Source organism: Diabrotica undecimpunctata, chromosome 8 (assembly GCF_040954645.1).
Source record: "Diabrotica undecimpunctata isolate CICGRU chromosome 8, icDiaUnde3, whole genome shotgun sequence".
Taxonomy (NCBI): domain Eukaryota; kingdom Metazoa; phylum Arthropoda; class Insecta; order Coleoptera; family Chrysomelidae; genus Diabrotica; species Diabrotica undecimpunctata.
The window spans coordinates 134,958,719-134,972,104 of NC_092810.1; the positions used below are offsets into that span (position 1 = coordinate 134,958,719).

The 13,386-nt window shown below is 32.0% G+C and overlaps 1 protein-coding gene across 2 annotated transcripts in view; it reads left to right on the plus strand.

Annotated features, from left to right (window-relative positions):
• The window catches only part of LOC140448057 (unconventional myosin IC-like), a 108,104-nt gene that overhangs the window by 64,512 nt on the left and 30,206 nt on the right, over positions 1 to 13,386 (plus strand). The window contains exon 1 of one of the 2 annotated variants that reach the window (XM_072541104.1): positions 4,358 to 4,497. The exons of the other annotated variant lie outside the window; for it this stretch is intronic. The gene's annotated coding sequence lies outside the window, so the exon portion shown is untranslated. Of the gene's footprint in view, positions 1 to 4,357; positions 4,498 to 13,386 lie in introns of those variants that run through there. 2 annotated transcript variants of the gene reach the window in all.

The window sequence follows — 13,386 nt, forward strand, 5'->3', positions numbered from 1 at the left end:
AAACAATAAGGCAAACTAAGGTCATGATAAAGTCATGTTGGACTTATTTGTAGGTGTTTACTATAATTTCAATGTAACTTAGTTTTATTTTGTGTTCATATTGTAAATATTTAGAATAATTAAAGTGGTGCGTTAATTTTGTCCAGGAGTTTATTCTTGATATTGCCATCTCAAAATTAGATGAGAGATTTCAAGATTTAGCAACACATTTTGAATCTTTTGGTTTTTTTAAATAACTCTCATGTGTTCTCTAAACAAGAAATAATGAAATATTGTACCAATTTAGAAACTAAACTAACTGACACGGAAACAAAAAATTTAGATATAGATGAAGTAGATCTTTACAATGAGATTGATATATTGAATATTTCCTAATTTATTTGTTGGGCTTAGAATATTTTTAACTATGCCAGAATATTTGGGTCACCTTATAAGGAGACATAAATACTTCTTCTTCAGGTTCCTTCTCCTATCGGAGGTTGGAAATCATCATTGCTATTTTAATTTTATTGGCCGCCCTTCTGAATAATTCTAATGAGCTGCAACCGAACCACTCTCTCAAATTTCTTAGCCAGGATATTTTGCTTCGTCCTGGGTTTCTCTTCCCCTGTATCTTCCCTTGCATAATTAATCTAACTAATACGTACTTCTCGACCCTCATTATATGATCCAGATATTGAATATTTCTAATTTTAACAGTTTTTATGCCTTCACATTCTTTCTTCATTCTTTGTAACACCTCTATATTAGTTACTTTTTTAGTCCACGATATTCCGTGGATTCACCTGTAGCACCACATCTCAAAGGAGTTTAATTTTTTGATTTCAGACTGTTTTATTGTCCGCGCTTCCATGCCGTATAGTAAAGTAGAAAAAACGTAACAACGTAGTATAATTAAGGTTACGGTTGCAAAGTAAGTTCTTCAATTTTATGAACGTGTTTCTTGCCATTTCTATTCTAGATCTGATTTCTTTTGTTTGATCTCCATCTTCGGTTAGCCACGTTCCTAAATATTTGTATGTTGGACATAAATACGCATTAGTTCAAAATATAATGCAAGGAAAAATAGAAGGAAAACGGAATCCAGGCCGTAGAAGAATGTCATGATTGCGTAATTTGAGAGAGTGGTTTGGCTGTACCACTAATGAACCCTTTAGGTCAGCTGTAAACAAGGTCAGGATAGCCTTGATGATTTCCAATCTCCGACAGGAGTGGCACAAGGAGAAGAAGAAGTCACTGTAGCTCGTAGGAAGCGATCATTTTCAAAACTTAAATTAATAAAAAACTGCCTAAGATCTACCGTGAGCCAATCCAGGCTTACTAAGTTAGCTAAAATAAGTATCGAGGAAGATATTTGTTTTAATTTAGATGTGACTGGCCTAGTTAGGGAATTTGCACTTAAAAAGGCAAGAAAATTCGATTTTAGTATTTAGACGTGAATACCTACCAGTGTTGTATTTCTTTTTCTTTATTTTACTTTATTTTTCGTAAAATAACTATGTAGATTTTTGTATTTTGGTTATACCAAATTATATTTATGTACATAATATGTTGTATAAGCTCGTATTTATATTATAGGTATGCATCTATTCGTTGACTTAATAATATTTTTATGATTTAAATGTTCAAAATTGTGTTTTTATTAATTTTCCCTAATTTGCGATGTTTTATTATACACGTTTTCCAAAACTGCTGCTGAGGCGGCAAATGTGGTTCTTGCACCCGGGCTGCAAAACCTCTAGCCTCAGCTCTGAATATTTAGGATTATATATCACAATATTTCCGATTTCATTATCCTTTTTTTAATATATCGTATTAAACATTGTTTTTGGAATTGATGAGATAAACAACTTTACTAGAAACAAACATTTAAGTTTTTTACTGTAATTGTTGCTAATAACGCGGTAATTCTTAAGCAATTTTAGATAAAACTTATCTTTAACTATTATCTCTTAGAAAATCGCTACAATTTATATGCGAACAAAGCAATAGTGCATTTCATATTTTTATAAACCGTTGTTCCTAGATGCAATGTTAGACTTCCGTTTCATACAATCCATGAAACATTAACAAAGAGTTTCTCTTTTCCTTTTACAGAAAAATATTTCGTTACCTACAATTGTAATCGATTGTCTTGTTCACCTGCTTTAAACTAAATAAGAGAAAATATGTATTCTATTAATAATAAAAATATGTAGCAACTTGTTTTCTATTTCTGCAATATTTATACAAGTCATCCTCGATGCACTTACTGAGTGTTACAATTTTTAATAGGTATGCTTTCAAAAATAATGTAAGGTTAAGACGATATAACTAAAGTAACTATAAAGAGTCAGTTTATACAAAGCTTGTCAAAAGTCCATCCCCTCCTATTATTTTCTGAACTGTAATACTAAGAGATGTATCAAGTCAAACTAGTTTGATTTTACTCAACAAACTTAAATTGACTTGAGAAAACCAAACCTTTTGTGTAAAAAGTGTGACTTGACTTGATTTCGGTATCTTTTGGGTTTGACTTGAAATCAATCTTCTTGAAACAGTATGAAGTTTGAATATCATATTGCGAGTTATAATATAATGGCCGCTAGAATCCAGTATATTCGTTCACGCAAATTCAATAAGAAGTTACCGCCTATCATTATCGAACTTAAGCAAAAGAAGTATTATTTATCTATATAGTTGTGAAATTTGGGATGAAATAAAAAATGCATCAATTCAGAATTTTGGAGATCAGAGAAATGAAAATTCGCTTACAACGGATCTAGTAAATTTGAGACAAGAAAAAATAATAAGACTTTTAAGTTTTGTTCTTGAGTAGTTTTAGTAGTGCTAAGTAGTGTTGCTGGTGTTCTTGGAACATCGACGGTATTTATTGTACACAGTAGGGGCGATAGAACCGTCCCTATGGTACTCCGGCCTTCGGAGCTCCGTGTTCGGTCTGTTTCCCAAGTACGAAGAGATTAGTCTCGTGATAGCCTTGCTGAATCGGTAGCATCCCATTTTTTATGTTATTCCTTTATGCCAGAGTCTATCGAAGGCTTTGCTTCCGTCCAGGAAGACTGCTCCTGTATACTGCTTATCGTTAAATCCGGCTATTATGTTCTCTGTTAGTCTGAGTACTTGTAGTTAACTGGAGTGTTATGTTCTAAATCTCGAATCTAAAGCTTATCTAAGCTAATCTAATACTTTTAATCTAATACTAATTCCTCTTCTGGAATTAATCCTAGTAGAAGAATCCTAGTGAAATTAATCAAAGTATGACTGTTTCTATAATATTGCTTACTGCTAGAAGTAAGCTTATCGGCAGCTTGTAGTTTTGCGGAAACTTGGTGTCCTTTCCTGGTTTCAGGATCATGATAACGTGGGCTTTCTTTCCTCGGATTAGGAAGAGCCTCTATCTGAGTATCGCATTTGTTATGTTGCTTAAAAATAGGATCGCTTTCGCTGGAAGATATTCAGAGCTCTGTTTAAAATGTTATTAGTCTAGGTGCTTTTCTCGGAGAGCTAGTTTACTTATTTCCTGTGGAGGGTCTCCACTTTCCGTCTACATCTTGGTGATAATTTAGTGTGCACCCTCTCTCGAGAGTACTTCTTATCACCTGGGCTTTATCTTCAATGGAGTAGACAATTATATTTTCACCGTTTAGTGGGAATATGAGTTTTTTTTTTGAAGTTTCCAAATATTTTTCATATTTGGACCCTGTTCCTCCATTTCTTGTACGTGGTTGTCCCACCGTTGGCTTCTGTATTCTGCTAGCGCCGTTTTCACTTCTCTGTTTGGCCGGTTTGTTCTGTTTTTGTCTTTCTGATTCCTTGTTCTTCTGGCTCTCTTTTTGACTCTGTTCTTTTCCCTTATGTCTTTTATTCTCTTATTTGTCTGGTTTATAGCTCTAAACCTTACCATGTGTATTTCTAGCTTTTCTTCTGTTTCTTAGTGCGCTTGGCCGATAATTTCGAACTCGAACCTCGGAATAGGGAAAAATGAGTACCTAGCATCTAATACTGGCCTTTAAATGATATATATGAAAAAGAATAAGAACTGACATGTATTATGTATAGGAAATTAAGGTTATATAAATTTTCGATGTCCCCAAACATTCTAATTTCTGGATCGTTTTTTCTTTTCCTGGTGCTTTACCTAATTTTATCCTGACTATTATTTTATTAATTTATTTTTACTTACTTTATTTATTTCTCTTCTTTTAACTGCTTTGTAATTAATTTATTAAATTAATTAAAAAGCATCGCAATCATAATATGTCATTTTTAATCGATCTATTATTAATCGGCATAATAACATTATTGGTTTAGGTTTATCTCTTTAATATAAAAAAGCATTCTTTATAGATAACTAGCATGTATGCTGTATGAGATAATATCGAGATAAAATTATAATCTTATCTGCAACGAAAACCTCGTATACTGTCTAAGTCTAAATTAATAATGGTGTGTGTTAGAGAGTGAGGTGCCCGGTTCAAGAAAAACTTTTACCAACTGGTATGTCAATACTTTGTTGTGGTTGTGTTGCTTTATTATAGTTGTTGGAAACTGCTATACAAATGTTATTATATTAAAATATACAGTGACGGTATAGATAATATTATTTACGGTATTATTATTAGGTTATGACTTTGTGTATGTAGGTATCGGGATACATTTCTTTTAAAATACCTTTATTAACAACAAAAAAGCGATATTGGCAAGGATTTATAAACTTTTAAGATAAAATATGTAATTTTGTATTTAATTTTTCGAATCTAGTATAATTAAAGTAGGTTCATGTTAAGTTTTAGGCAATTATCACATATTAGCTTACAACGCAACACAGCGGTTTTTACCTTATGGACTTGTATGATACTAGTAAAACCTAACATTAAATAAAATCGGCAAATTGGAAGACAAGTCCTACACTTTCTTCATCTGTCCTTCTCCCCCCTTATCACTCTTCCCCTCACTCTCATTTTCTGCTCATCCATCACTACTTAGCGACCTGTTCTGAGATTCTCCCAATTCCTTTAGTGGTCTTATTGAACTCTTGTTGGCCTCTTTTCGTTTTTTTAACTAGTTCTACATTTTGTTAGTTTTAGCCTTCCAAACTTTATCCTCCTCGTGACATATCCTATAGATTGCCACTTCAATTGTGCTATAAGTATAAGAATTTTATCTTTTCGTATCTCTAGAACTGGACTTTTTATCTCATATTGTGTCTCCTAAGGTGAATATGTTTTTCAAAATAAACCACAAATTTTTTTGTTCGTCGTTTTGATTTTCAAATTGGCAAAGCTTTTTTCCAAATATATTTATATACTTAAGATACCATTATTCTGGATTACGTTGTAAATCAAAATGTAAGAAGACAAGATCGTGTATAGTTGTTATATGCCTGTTGTGTTTTGTATTGTAAAAGGTTTTCTAAACATTTTATCTTCACTTTCTCTTTAAATCATGGAGTTTTCTTTTTGATATGTTTTGGGTTCTTCAACGGTGCTTGAGAGGTCGATTTTTTATGGCTTGACGACAATACATATTTCAATGTCATCATGGGCCGGGTAGCTTTCTCTGCATATAATGGTAATCTATGAGGCATTGAAGTGTACTGTTCATGTCTCTACAGCTCCGTCGCTTCAGTTTTCGGAGGCTTGCTTTGGAGAAACTTCGCTTTTCTGGCCATAGGGTCTATGATGATCTAACAGCGACGTTGAAGTCCAAATCGTGAAAAAGTACTATTTTATAACGTATGAATGCTGTGGCGGTTTCTTCCTACTAGACTTACCCATATAGCCTAGAATGTAACCTCAATATTTCAGCCGAATGACTAAAGTGAGCAGTGCATCTCAAGGCTCCAAGATGTATGCATTTACTCGAAATGTTTTCTACCTGTAAGTGGACTGTAGGTGGCCTTCTTGAAAAAACTTCGGAGCATTCTGCATCATTTCTAGAGAATTTTAAAGGCGATTGCTTCAATTTTGGGACAGCAATTAGGGTTGTGACAGCTCTGGCATTGGTTGGCAAGGTTACTTTATGTTAAGAGTCGTGGGTTTGTTTGTGAAATCGGGTGTATGTTGCTGTAGTAATAAAGGGAAGGAAAATCACTGTTAAGTGTATAATATTCTTCAATTTGCAATCCTAGGATATGGAATGGGATTGGCAAGTGGAAGGAAAATAAAAGTTAAGTTTGTTATTTCACTTATTAACTAATAGAAAGGACCACTCTCTCTAAATTGGTGCAGTGTTATGGCCCACCGTCACAGAGTCATGTGTTCAATAAACAAAAGATAAAGATTATGAGCTTTAAATACGAATTTGGAAATAAAACACAAATCATAACTAAAAATTACTTGCAACTAGCCGCAGAGTCTTATAAGTCAGGACAGAGCCTGAGCTGATTGGCTCTCTTGAGGTATCAGACTTAGACTGCCTTTTTGACTTAGCTACTTTACGACGTTGGTGTCTTTCTCTGATTGGATTGCTTCTTTTCGGCGAGTATGTATGTGTCCTGTTTTAGGTGTCTGCCGCCTCTTCAGGACGTGGTTCGTTTTGTTGATATTGGCAATGAGGTCGTTGTATCTCACTGGTGATATTGGCTCGGTGGATGTTGATTCCTGCGGAGGAGGTAGCTTTGTACCCATTGTCATTTATAAACAAGGAATTTCACAAGATTAGACAAAGGCAACAACAAAACATCACAAGCAATCTAAAAACTCACAACAAGGAATTCAAAATTAACAATACGATACGTAACAGGCTTATCAGAAAAATAGAATAGGATAGAAAATAAGTGCAACGTTACAACAACATTTAAAACAATTAACACACTCAAATTGTGGCTTAACCCTATATAAACATAATATTCAAATAAATATATAACTCATTTACAGAATACTAATATAATAGATAACCCCTTAGCTAAATTATTACACGATGGTTATGCACCGAGAATATACTGTCTGCCCAAGCCCAAACTACATGAACTGCAATTGAGTATAAGACCTATTGTTGTTTTTATTAACTCTCTGAACACCAACAGCAATCTATAAGTTTTTGTCAGAGATCTTGTCTAAATCTTATGATTATAACAATGATTTAAACATAGTTGATTTTTTTTAATTTAGTGGATTCATTTTCATTTATCAAATTCATCATTTTAGTGAGTTTTGATGTTGTTTCGCTATTTACCAACGTACCTCTGTCACGTGTCTTCACTTCCTTAAATAACTGTTGAAGCTCTTTCCAACCTCACGCTTCTCCTTCTTGGTATGTGTTTGCAGAATTAGTGCAATTAGTTTTTAATACTAATAATAATGATAAATATGATCTAATTTGTCACCAATAGTATTTTCAATGGGAAGGTTAGGAAATTGAGAGAATGAACGAAATAGGAAATTGTCAGATAAAAATTTAAACCAAATATTAACTGTAATTACTTATTCCACCAATTGACTGGCTAAATAGGTCGTGAACCTAAGGCCAACAATAAAAAATATTAAGGTGAAGTGGGGTATATGTGATCTACTTTTTGATTAGTTCAACTTTCATTTAATATAACACTGTAAACTGTAAAGAAACGTTTCAAAAATTGATCAAAAAAATCATATACTTTTTGAACGGTTTTGTATTCATTGTGTAGAAAAAAATTAAAAAATCTTTAGTGTTGTTAATGTTGCATGATGTTTTTTAAAATCATATCAGTATATCACATTTACCCCAGGGACCGGGGCAAATGTGAAGAATGTTTACATTTTTGTAGTAAATATTATAGTTGATAGTCTGGGGTTATTGTATAAAAATGTAATTCAAGCTCTCTACTTGTGTTTTTTTAGAATTAATTTTGTTGAAAAAATTCAAAAGAATTTAAACTTTTCGAAAACAATGTCAGAACAAAGGAAACAAAAATTTTTCTTTCACTTAATGTTAAATGTTAAAGCCTTTAAAGGTAACTGGAAATTCGTACATTCCACGTCTGTCGATGATAGGATCTTGTAGTACTTTCAGAGAACTACGAACACAACTAGTTCTCTGGTACTTTTATAATATCCTGTTATAGTACAGTATCAATGTTAGGATTTATTGGCCATACAAATTTGTTTCCTTGGCGTCGTGTAAATTTAACTATGCACTCATCATTCATATTTTTTGATACAATTCCCACATAATACTTGTTTATCTTTTTTGGGCAATATTTTACCAATACCCAACATCCGACATATACATTCACACTTTTTGTTGAATTCAAATTCTCTTTGTCTTCCTCGTCATCATTTGCAGATATTTCTACCTCTGGCTCTGATTCCAAAAGTGTATCCAGAAACTCGTCGGTGTTATCAGAATCCATGAATATTGAGGACATTGACTCATCGTCTTCGCTGCTGCTAAATGATAATGACTCTCGTTTATTTCTTTTTTTGGGCTTTGCCTTAGTTATCTTATGAATTTTAGTACCGTTTCCTTTTTGTTGAGATTTCTGTTTTAAAACATCAATATCTTCTTGTGATGTCAATACTTCAGATCCAGAGCATAATCTTCTTATTTTTGGTTGGTGCGTTTGGAAGTTGTTTTACTGTTGATAACAATAAATCTTCAAATGTTACATTCTTATTTTCAGTTAAACTTGTACATGGAATTGGTTCAAGTTCGTCGACTCTGGCAGAGATATTATTTACTTTGTCGGAAGTGGTAGTGTCGATTAGAGCATCAGGCGTAGGTTATTTGTTTTGATAAAATACTTCTTGAGTTACTTTAGTTGGTACCAATAATTCATTATCATTTTCGTGTATAGATAATCTGGAATGTTTTATCATCTTCCACTTATCAAGCAAGCAGGGTGGAAATGATGTTTCAGGGATGACGTGAAGATTAAAAGGAATAATTCCGCCTTTTTTAAAACCGTTGATAATTACTTCGGAGTTCACCTGTTTCCAAGTTGTACACAAAAATTGGGAAAATATTTGTTTTGGTAATTTTCGGCCTACATGCTGCTGCTGTCAGGCAACAAGTTTTTCATCGCATTTAACTTTAAAGGATTTAAAAACAGCCAGGTCTAGTGGCTGTAAAAGGTGGCTGGAATGGTGTGGCAGTTTTAGAATTATAATATGTTTTCACATAGCGGCTTCTAACGTTTCGATATTTATAAGAGTTGAATGTTTATCATAAATAATTAATATTGGTCTTTCAGATGGAAGTGATGGAATTATAGTGTTTATGAAGTAATTTTTGAAAATGGCTTCTTCCATCCAACCTTTTTTTGTCGCTGCATAAACAGTACCCTCAAAATCAGTACCTGGTGGAGCTATCCATTGATCCCATAAGTGCAAACCTTTATAAATTATTAATGGTGGAGCTTTTTGCCCACCTGCATTACACATAAGAGCAATTGTGGTATTTTCTTTACCAGGAGAACTAATTGTTCTTGATGAAGGTGTATTTATACCTCCCACAATTTTTGTCTTCCTGGGGTCAATGCACAAGCTACTTTCGTCCAAATTTCAGATTCTCTCAGGTTTGTCGTGAAGACCATATTCGTCCATTATTGATTTTAATAAATCATAAAATTGGTATATTATAAAAAACCTTTGATATATATCAAGAGCCTTTTTCGAGAGTATTCCACGTTTTGTGGAACTTTAATACTTAATCTATGCCTCTGTTTAAACCCCAAAAACCAATCTTCGCCTGGAACTCCATCCTTGAAATTGGTTTCAATATGGTTAGTCTTTAAAAAGTTTCCTACAATTTCTAATACTTCTTTCCTTGATAGGCCGTATCCTAACTTCTCCATCGTTTTGGAAAAAAATTTGCAAATTTTCTCATAGCTCTTTATTATTATATTACCTTTTTAACATGGCTCTTCAAGTGATAGTAAAAAATTGAGGTTAAGGGGAACCATTTATAAGTAAAAAATTGCATGCGCTTAAGCGGACGTTTTATTTCATTTGTTATAGGAATATTTACATATACAAAGCCGCCTGTAAATATTTTTAAATGAAGACTCTAATCTGCTTACAATAAAACAATAAAACAAATGTTTAATAAAATTCAAGTAATTCGTGTAACAAATTTATACATAGCTATTTTTCGGTGGCATCGTAATACAGTTTACTATTTTTATTGGGAATAAGCCACAATTTTACTGTAAAATAAGATTTTTTTGCGGTTTTGATTTCCACTTCGTAAATTGTTCTCAAAATACATAATATTAATAAATTTGACAAATTTTGTTTTTTGTTACTTGGTGAAAAAAATTCTTCTAAAAATTGAATTTTACCTGACTCATTCATATCGATAATTTAGACATATATTATAAATTTTAAAGTAGATGACTTATTTGGTCAATATTTCTGAGTTGCGTTCCTGGGACGACTTTATTGGAAGATAGTTTATTGGATTATACGAAATCAACCTCAACTAAAGAATGCTCGTCAGAAATATTGTAGCATGTGATTTGCCTTCAAAAAGACCACAACATGCAACTGATTGCAATTTTTTAGTCGCCATCTAAGCCAACATTGAAAATATTTGTAAAGTTCGTTTATTATAATTTTTACCTATTTGTCAACAAAATTAAAAGTAATGTCATTCAGTATAAAACTTATATATTAATTAGGTAGGATATATCTAGTTATCTACAAAAATATAGTCGCATATATTTGTATTGCAAACAATAATGAGAAAGTTACATCTGTCCAAACTATAATAAAATTTCATTAATCTTGTGAATCTCACGATAAGAGTTCGTTTCATAGAATTATAAAGTATAAAACGATGCCGTACTTTAAAATTATCAAGATCAAAGTTCCAGTATAGAACTAGATTAGACTTTTTTAATATTATTATCAAACATTATTTCTTTGATATAAAATTACGTACAGATTCTAAATTTCTTGGTATTTATCGGTATTCAAAATGTTTAATTTCTGTTTTGAAGTTTATTAATGATTGTAAATAAAATTTGCTTTGCGTTTTTTATTTATATAATATAAATTTATTTCGTTTTTAAATTGAAACTATCCTGTGAACCGGTTTTCCCTCTCTTTCTCTCCTTCTGTTTCTATAGAGTTGTCGATTAAATTAGGATTTGCCGTCCCTATGTGCATTGGTGTTAGTATTTTTTATTTTGCAGATTTTATCTATTATATAATTTCAAATACCTCTTCTTGTGGTGCCTTATTCAATAAATGAATGTTGGCGATTACTTCAGTTCTGCTATTCTTATTAGTTCTTCATATTTTAAACCACTGCGGACATAATGTAATGTTCTCAATTAGTACGCAGATGTTTATTTTTAAACCAGAGAAATTAGCAAAAAAGGCCTTTTCGTGACATTCTTTGATACAGGTATCTGACTGCATTTGATAGATTAGGTGATAACTGTAGGTAATAACAAAATATGCAAAGAATAAACGTAATTACTTATAATAATACAACCAATGTAAGATCGCTATTTAATTTTATTTTGTTATCACCAAAATATAAAATAAATTGTTTATATTGTATACAGGGTGTTTCAAAAAAAGGTAACCCCGTCTCTAGGGTAGGTAAAAAACTGAAAAATAATTGGGGTTTGCTTAGTAAAAAATTTTTGTAACGCCATCCGTTTTCAAGATACAGGGCGTTGAAGAAAAAAAATTTTACGCATTTTTTACGATTTTGCCGAAACTACTGGCAACATTGTAATGAAATTTTATACGAATATGTTTTGAAAGCTGATACATCCCATGAATTTCTTTTGATATCTGATTCTCATAGAGGGCGCTAGTTACACGGATTGTACTAAGTATTAGTCAATATAACTTTTTTAAGAGTATAATTATTATTCAAAATTTCAAGTAAACTTAAACATCATTCAATTTTACACGAAAAAGGTACTCTTGGTAAAACTCGATACTGTGTACCGTTTTCGGAATATTTTGATTTGAAAATTATGAAGTAATAATTGATGCTGGTAGTAATGATAACGTTCTAATAGGTATACCTCTATTTTCTCCAAGTGTGCCATGGAAATCTGACATTTATTGATTGTTATGACGATAAATCAACAATAATTAGAGTTTTGAAACCTCGTTATTTGTAAAATCAAATCAAAATGTACTCAAATGTTGAATACACTGACATGCTATTAACCTTAGGCGAATGTTTAGGATGTTCTACTGCAGCTGTGACAAGTTATGTAGAAAAGTTTCCTAGAAGAAACTTACCAAGTAAAAAAAGATTTAGAGCCGTTGAACGACGTTGTCCAGAAACTGGGAATGTGAGACCACATAAAATCAATTCTGGTAGACCAAGAACAACAAGAACAATTAATAAAGAAAATAATATTTTAAATTTACTTGATCAAGATCCAACAGTTAACGTAAGGAATATAGCAAGACAAACAAATACTTCTTCTTCAAGTACTTGGCGGATACTGAAAGAACAGCAATTACATCCTTATCATTACAGACAAGTCCAAGAGCTCTTGCCAGATGATCTACCGGTTAGAGTGGATTTTTGTGAAACATTGCAACAAAGGACAGCCCACAATCCAAATTTTTTAAAACGCATTCTTTTTACGGACGAGGCCACCTTTACGCGACAAGGTATGTTTAACTCCCATAATGCACACTACTGGTGTGATGAAAATCCACGAGTCAAAAGTTATCACATTACCAACACTCATTTAAAGTTAATGTTTGGGCAGCAACTTTAGGTAACAAATTAATAGGTTATCATATTCTACCTGGAAATTTAAATGGTGATATGTACACAGTATCGAGTTTTATCAAGAGTACCTTTTTCGTGAAAAATTGAATGATGTTTAAGTTTACTTGAAATTTTGAATAATAATTATACTCTTAAAAAAGTTATATTGACTAATAGCGCCCTCTATGAGAATCAGATATAAAAACAAATTCATGGGATGTATCAGCTTCCAAAACATATTCGTATAAAATTTCATTACAATGTTGCCAGTAGTTTCGGCAAAATCGTAAAAAATGCGTAAATTTTATTTTATTTTATTAGGTTTTAACCGTTAGGTTATTTTTTTTCTTCGACGCCCTGTATCTTGAAAACGGATGGCGTTACAAAAATTTTTTACTAAGCAAACCCCAATTATTTTTCAGTTTTTTACCTACCCTAGAGACGGGGTTACCTTTTTTTGAAACACCCTGTATATACATGAAATATGTGTTTCCCTAATATCGGATACCCTATCTAAATTTGGTAAATTATCTAATTTGGGTTTTTTATTACTAAAAACAAAATAAATTTTTTTTTATTATTTTTAACAGAATTATTTTTTTGTAAAAAATAGCGGTTGAAAAAATGTATCGAATATTAAGCGACTCTCCTCTATATTTAATATTATCTTTTTAATCGTTAAATAATTTAATTTGGTAATATGCATAAGCC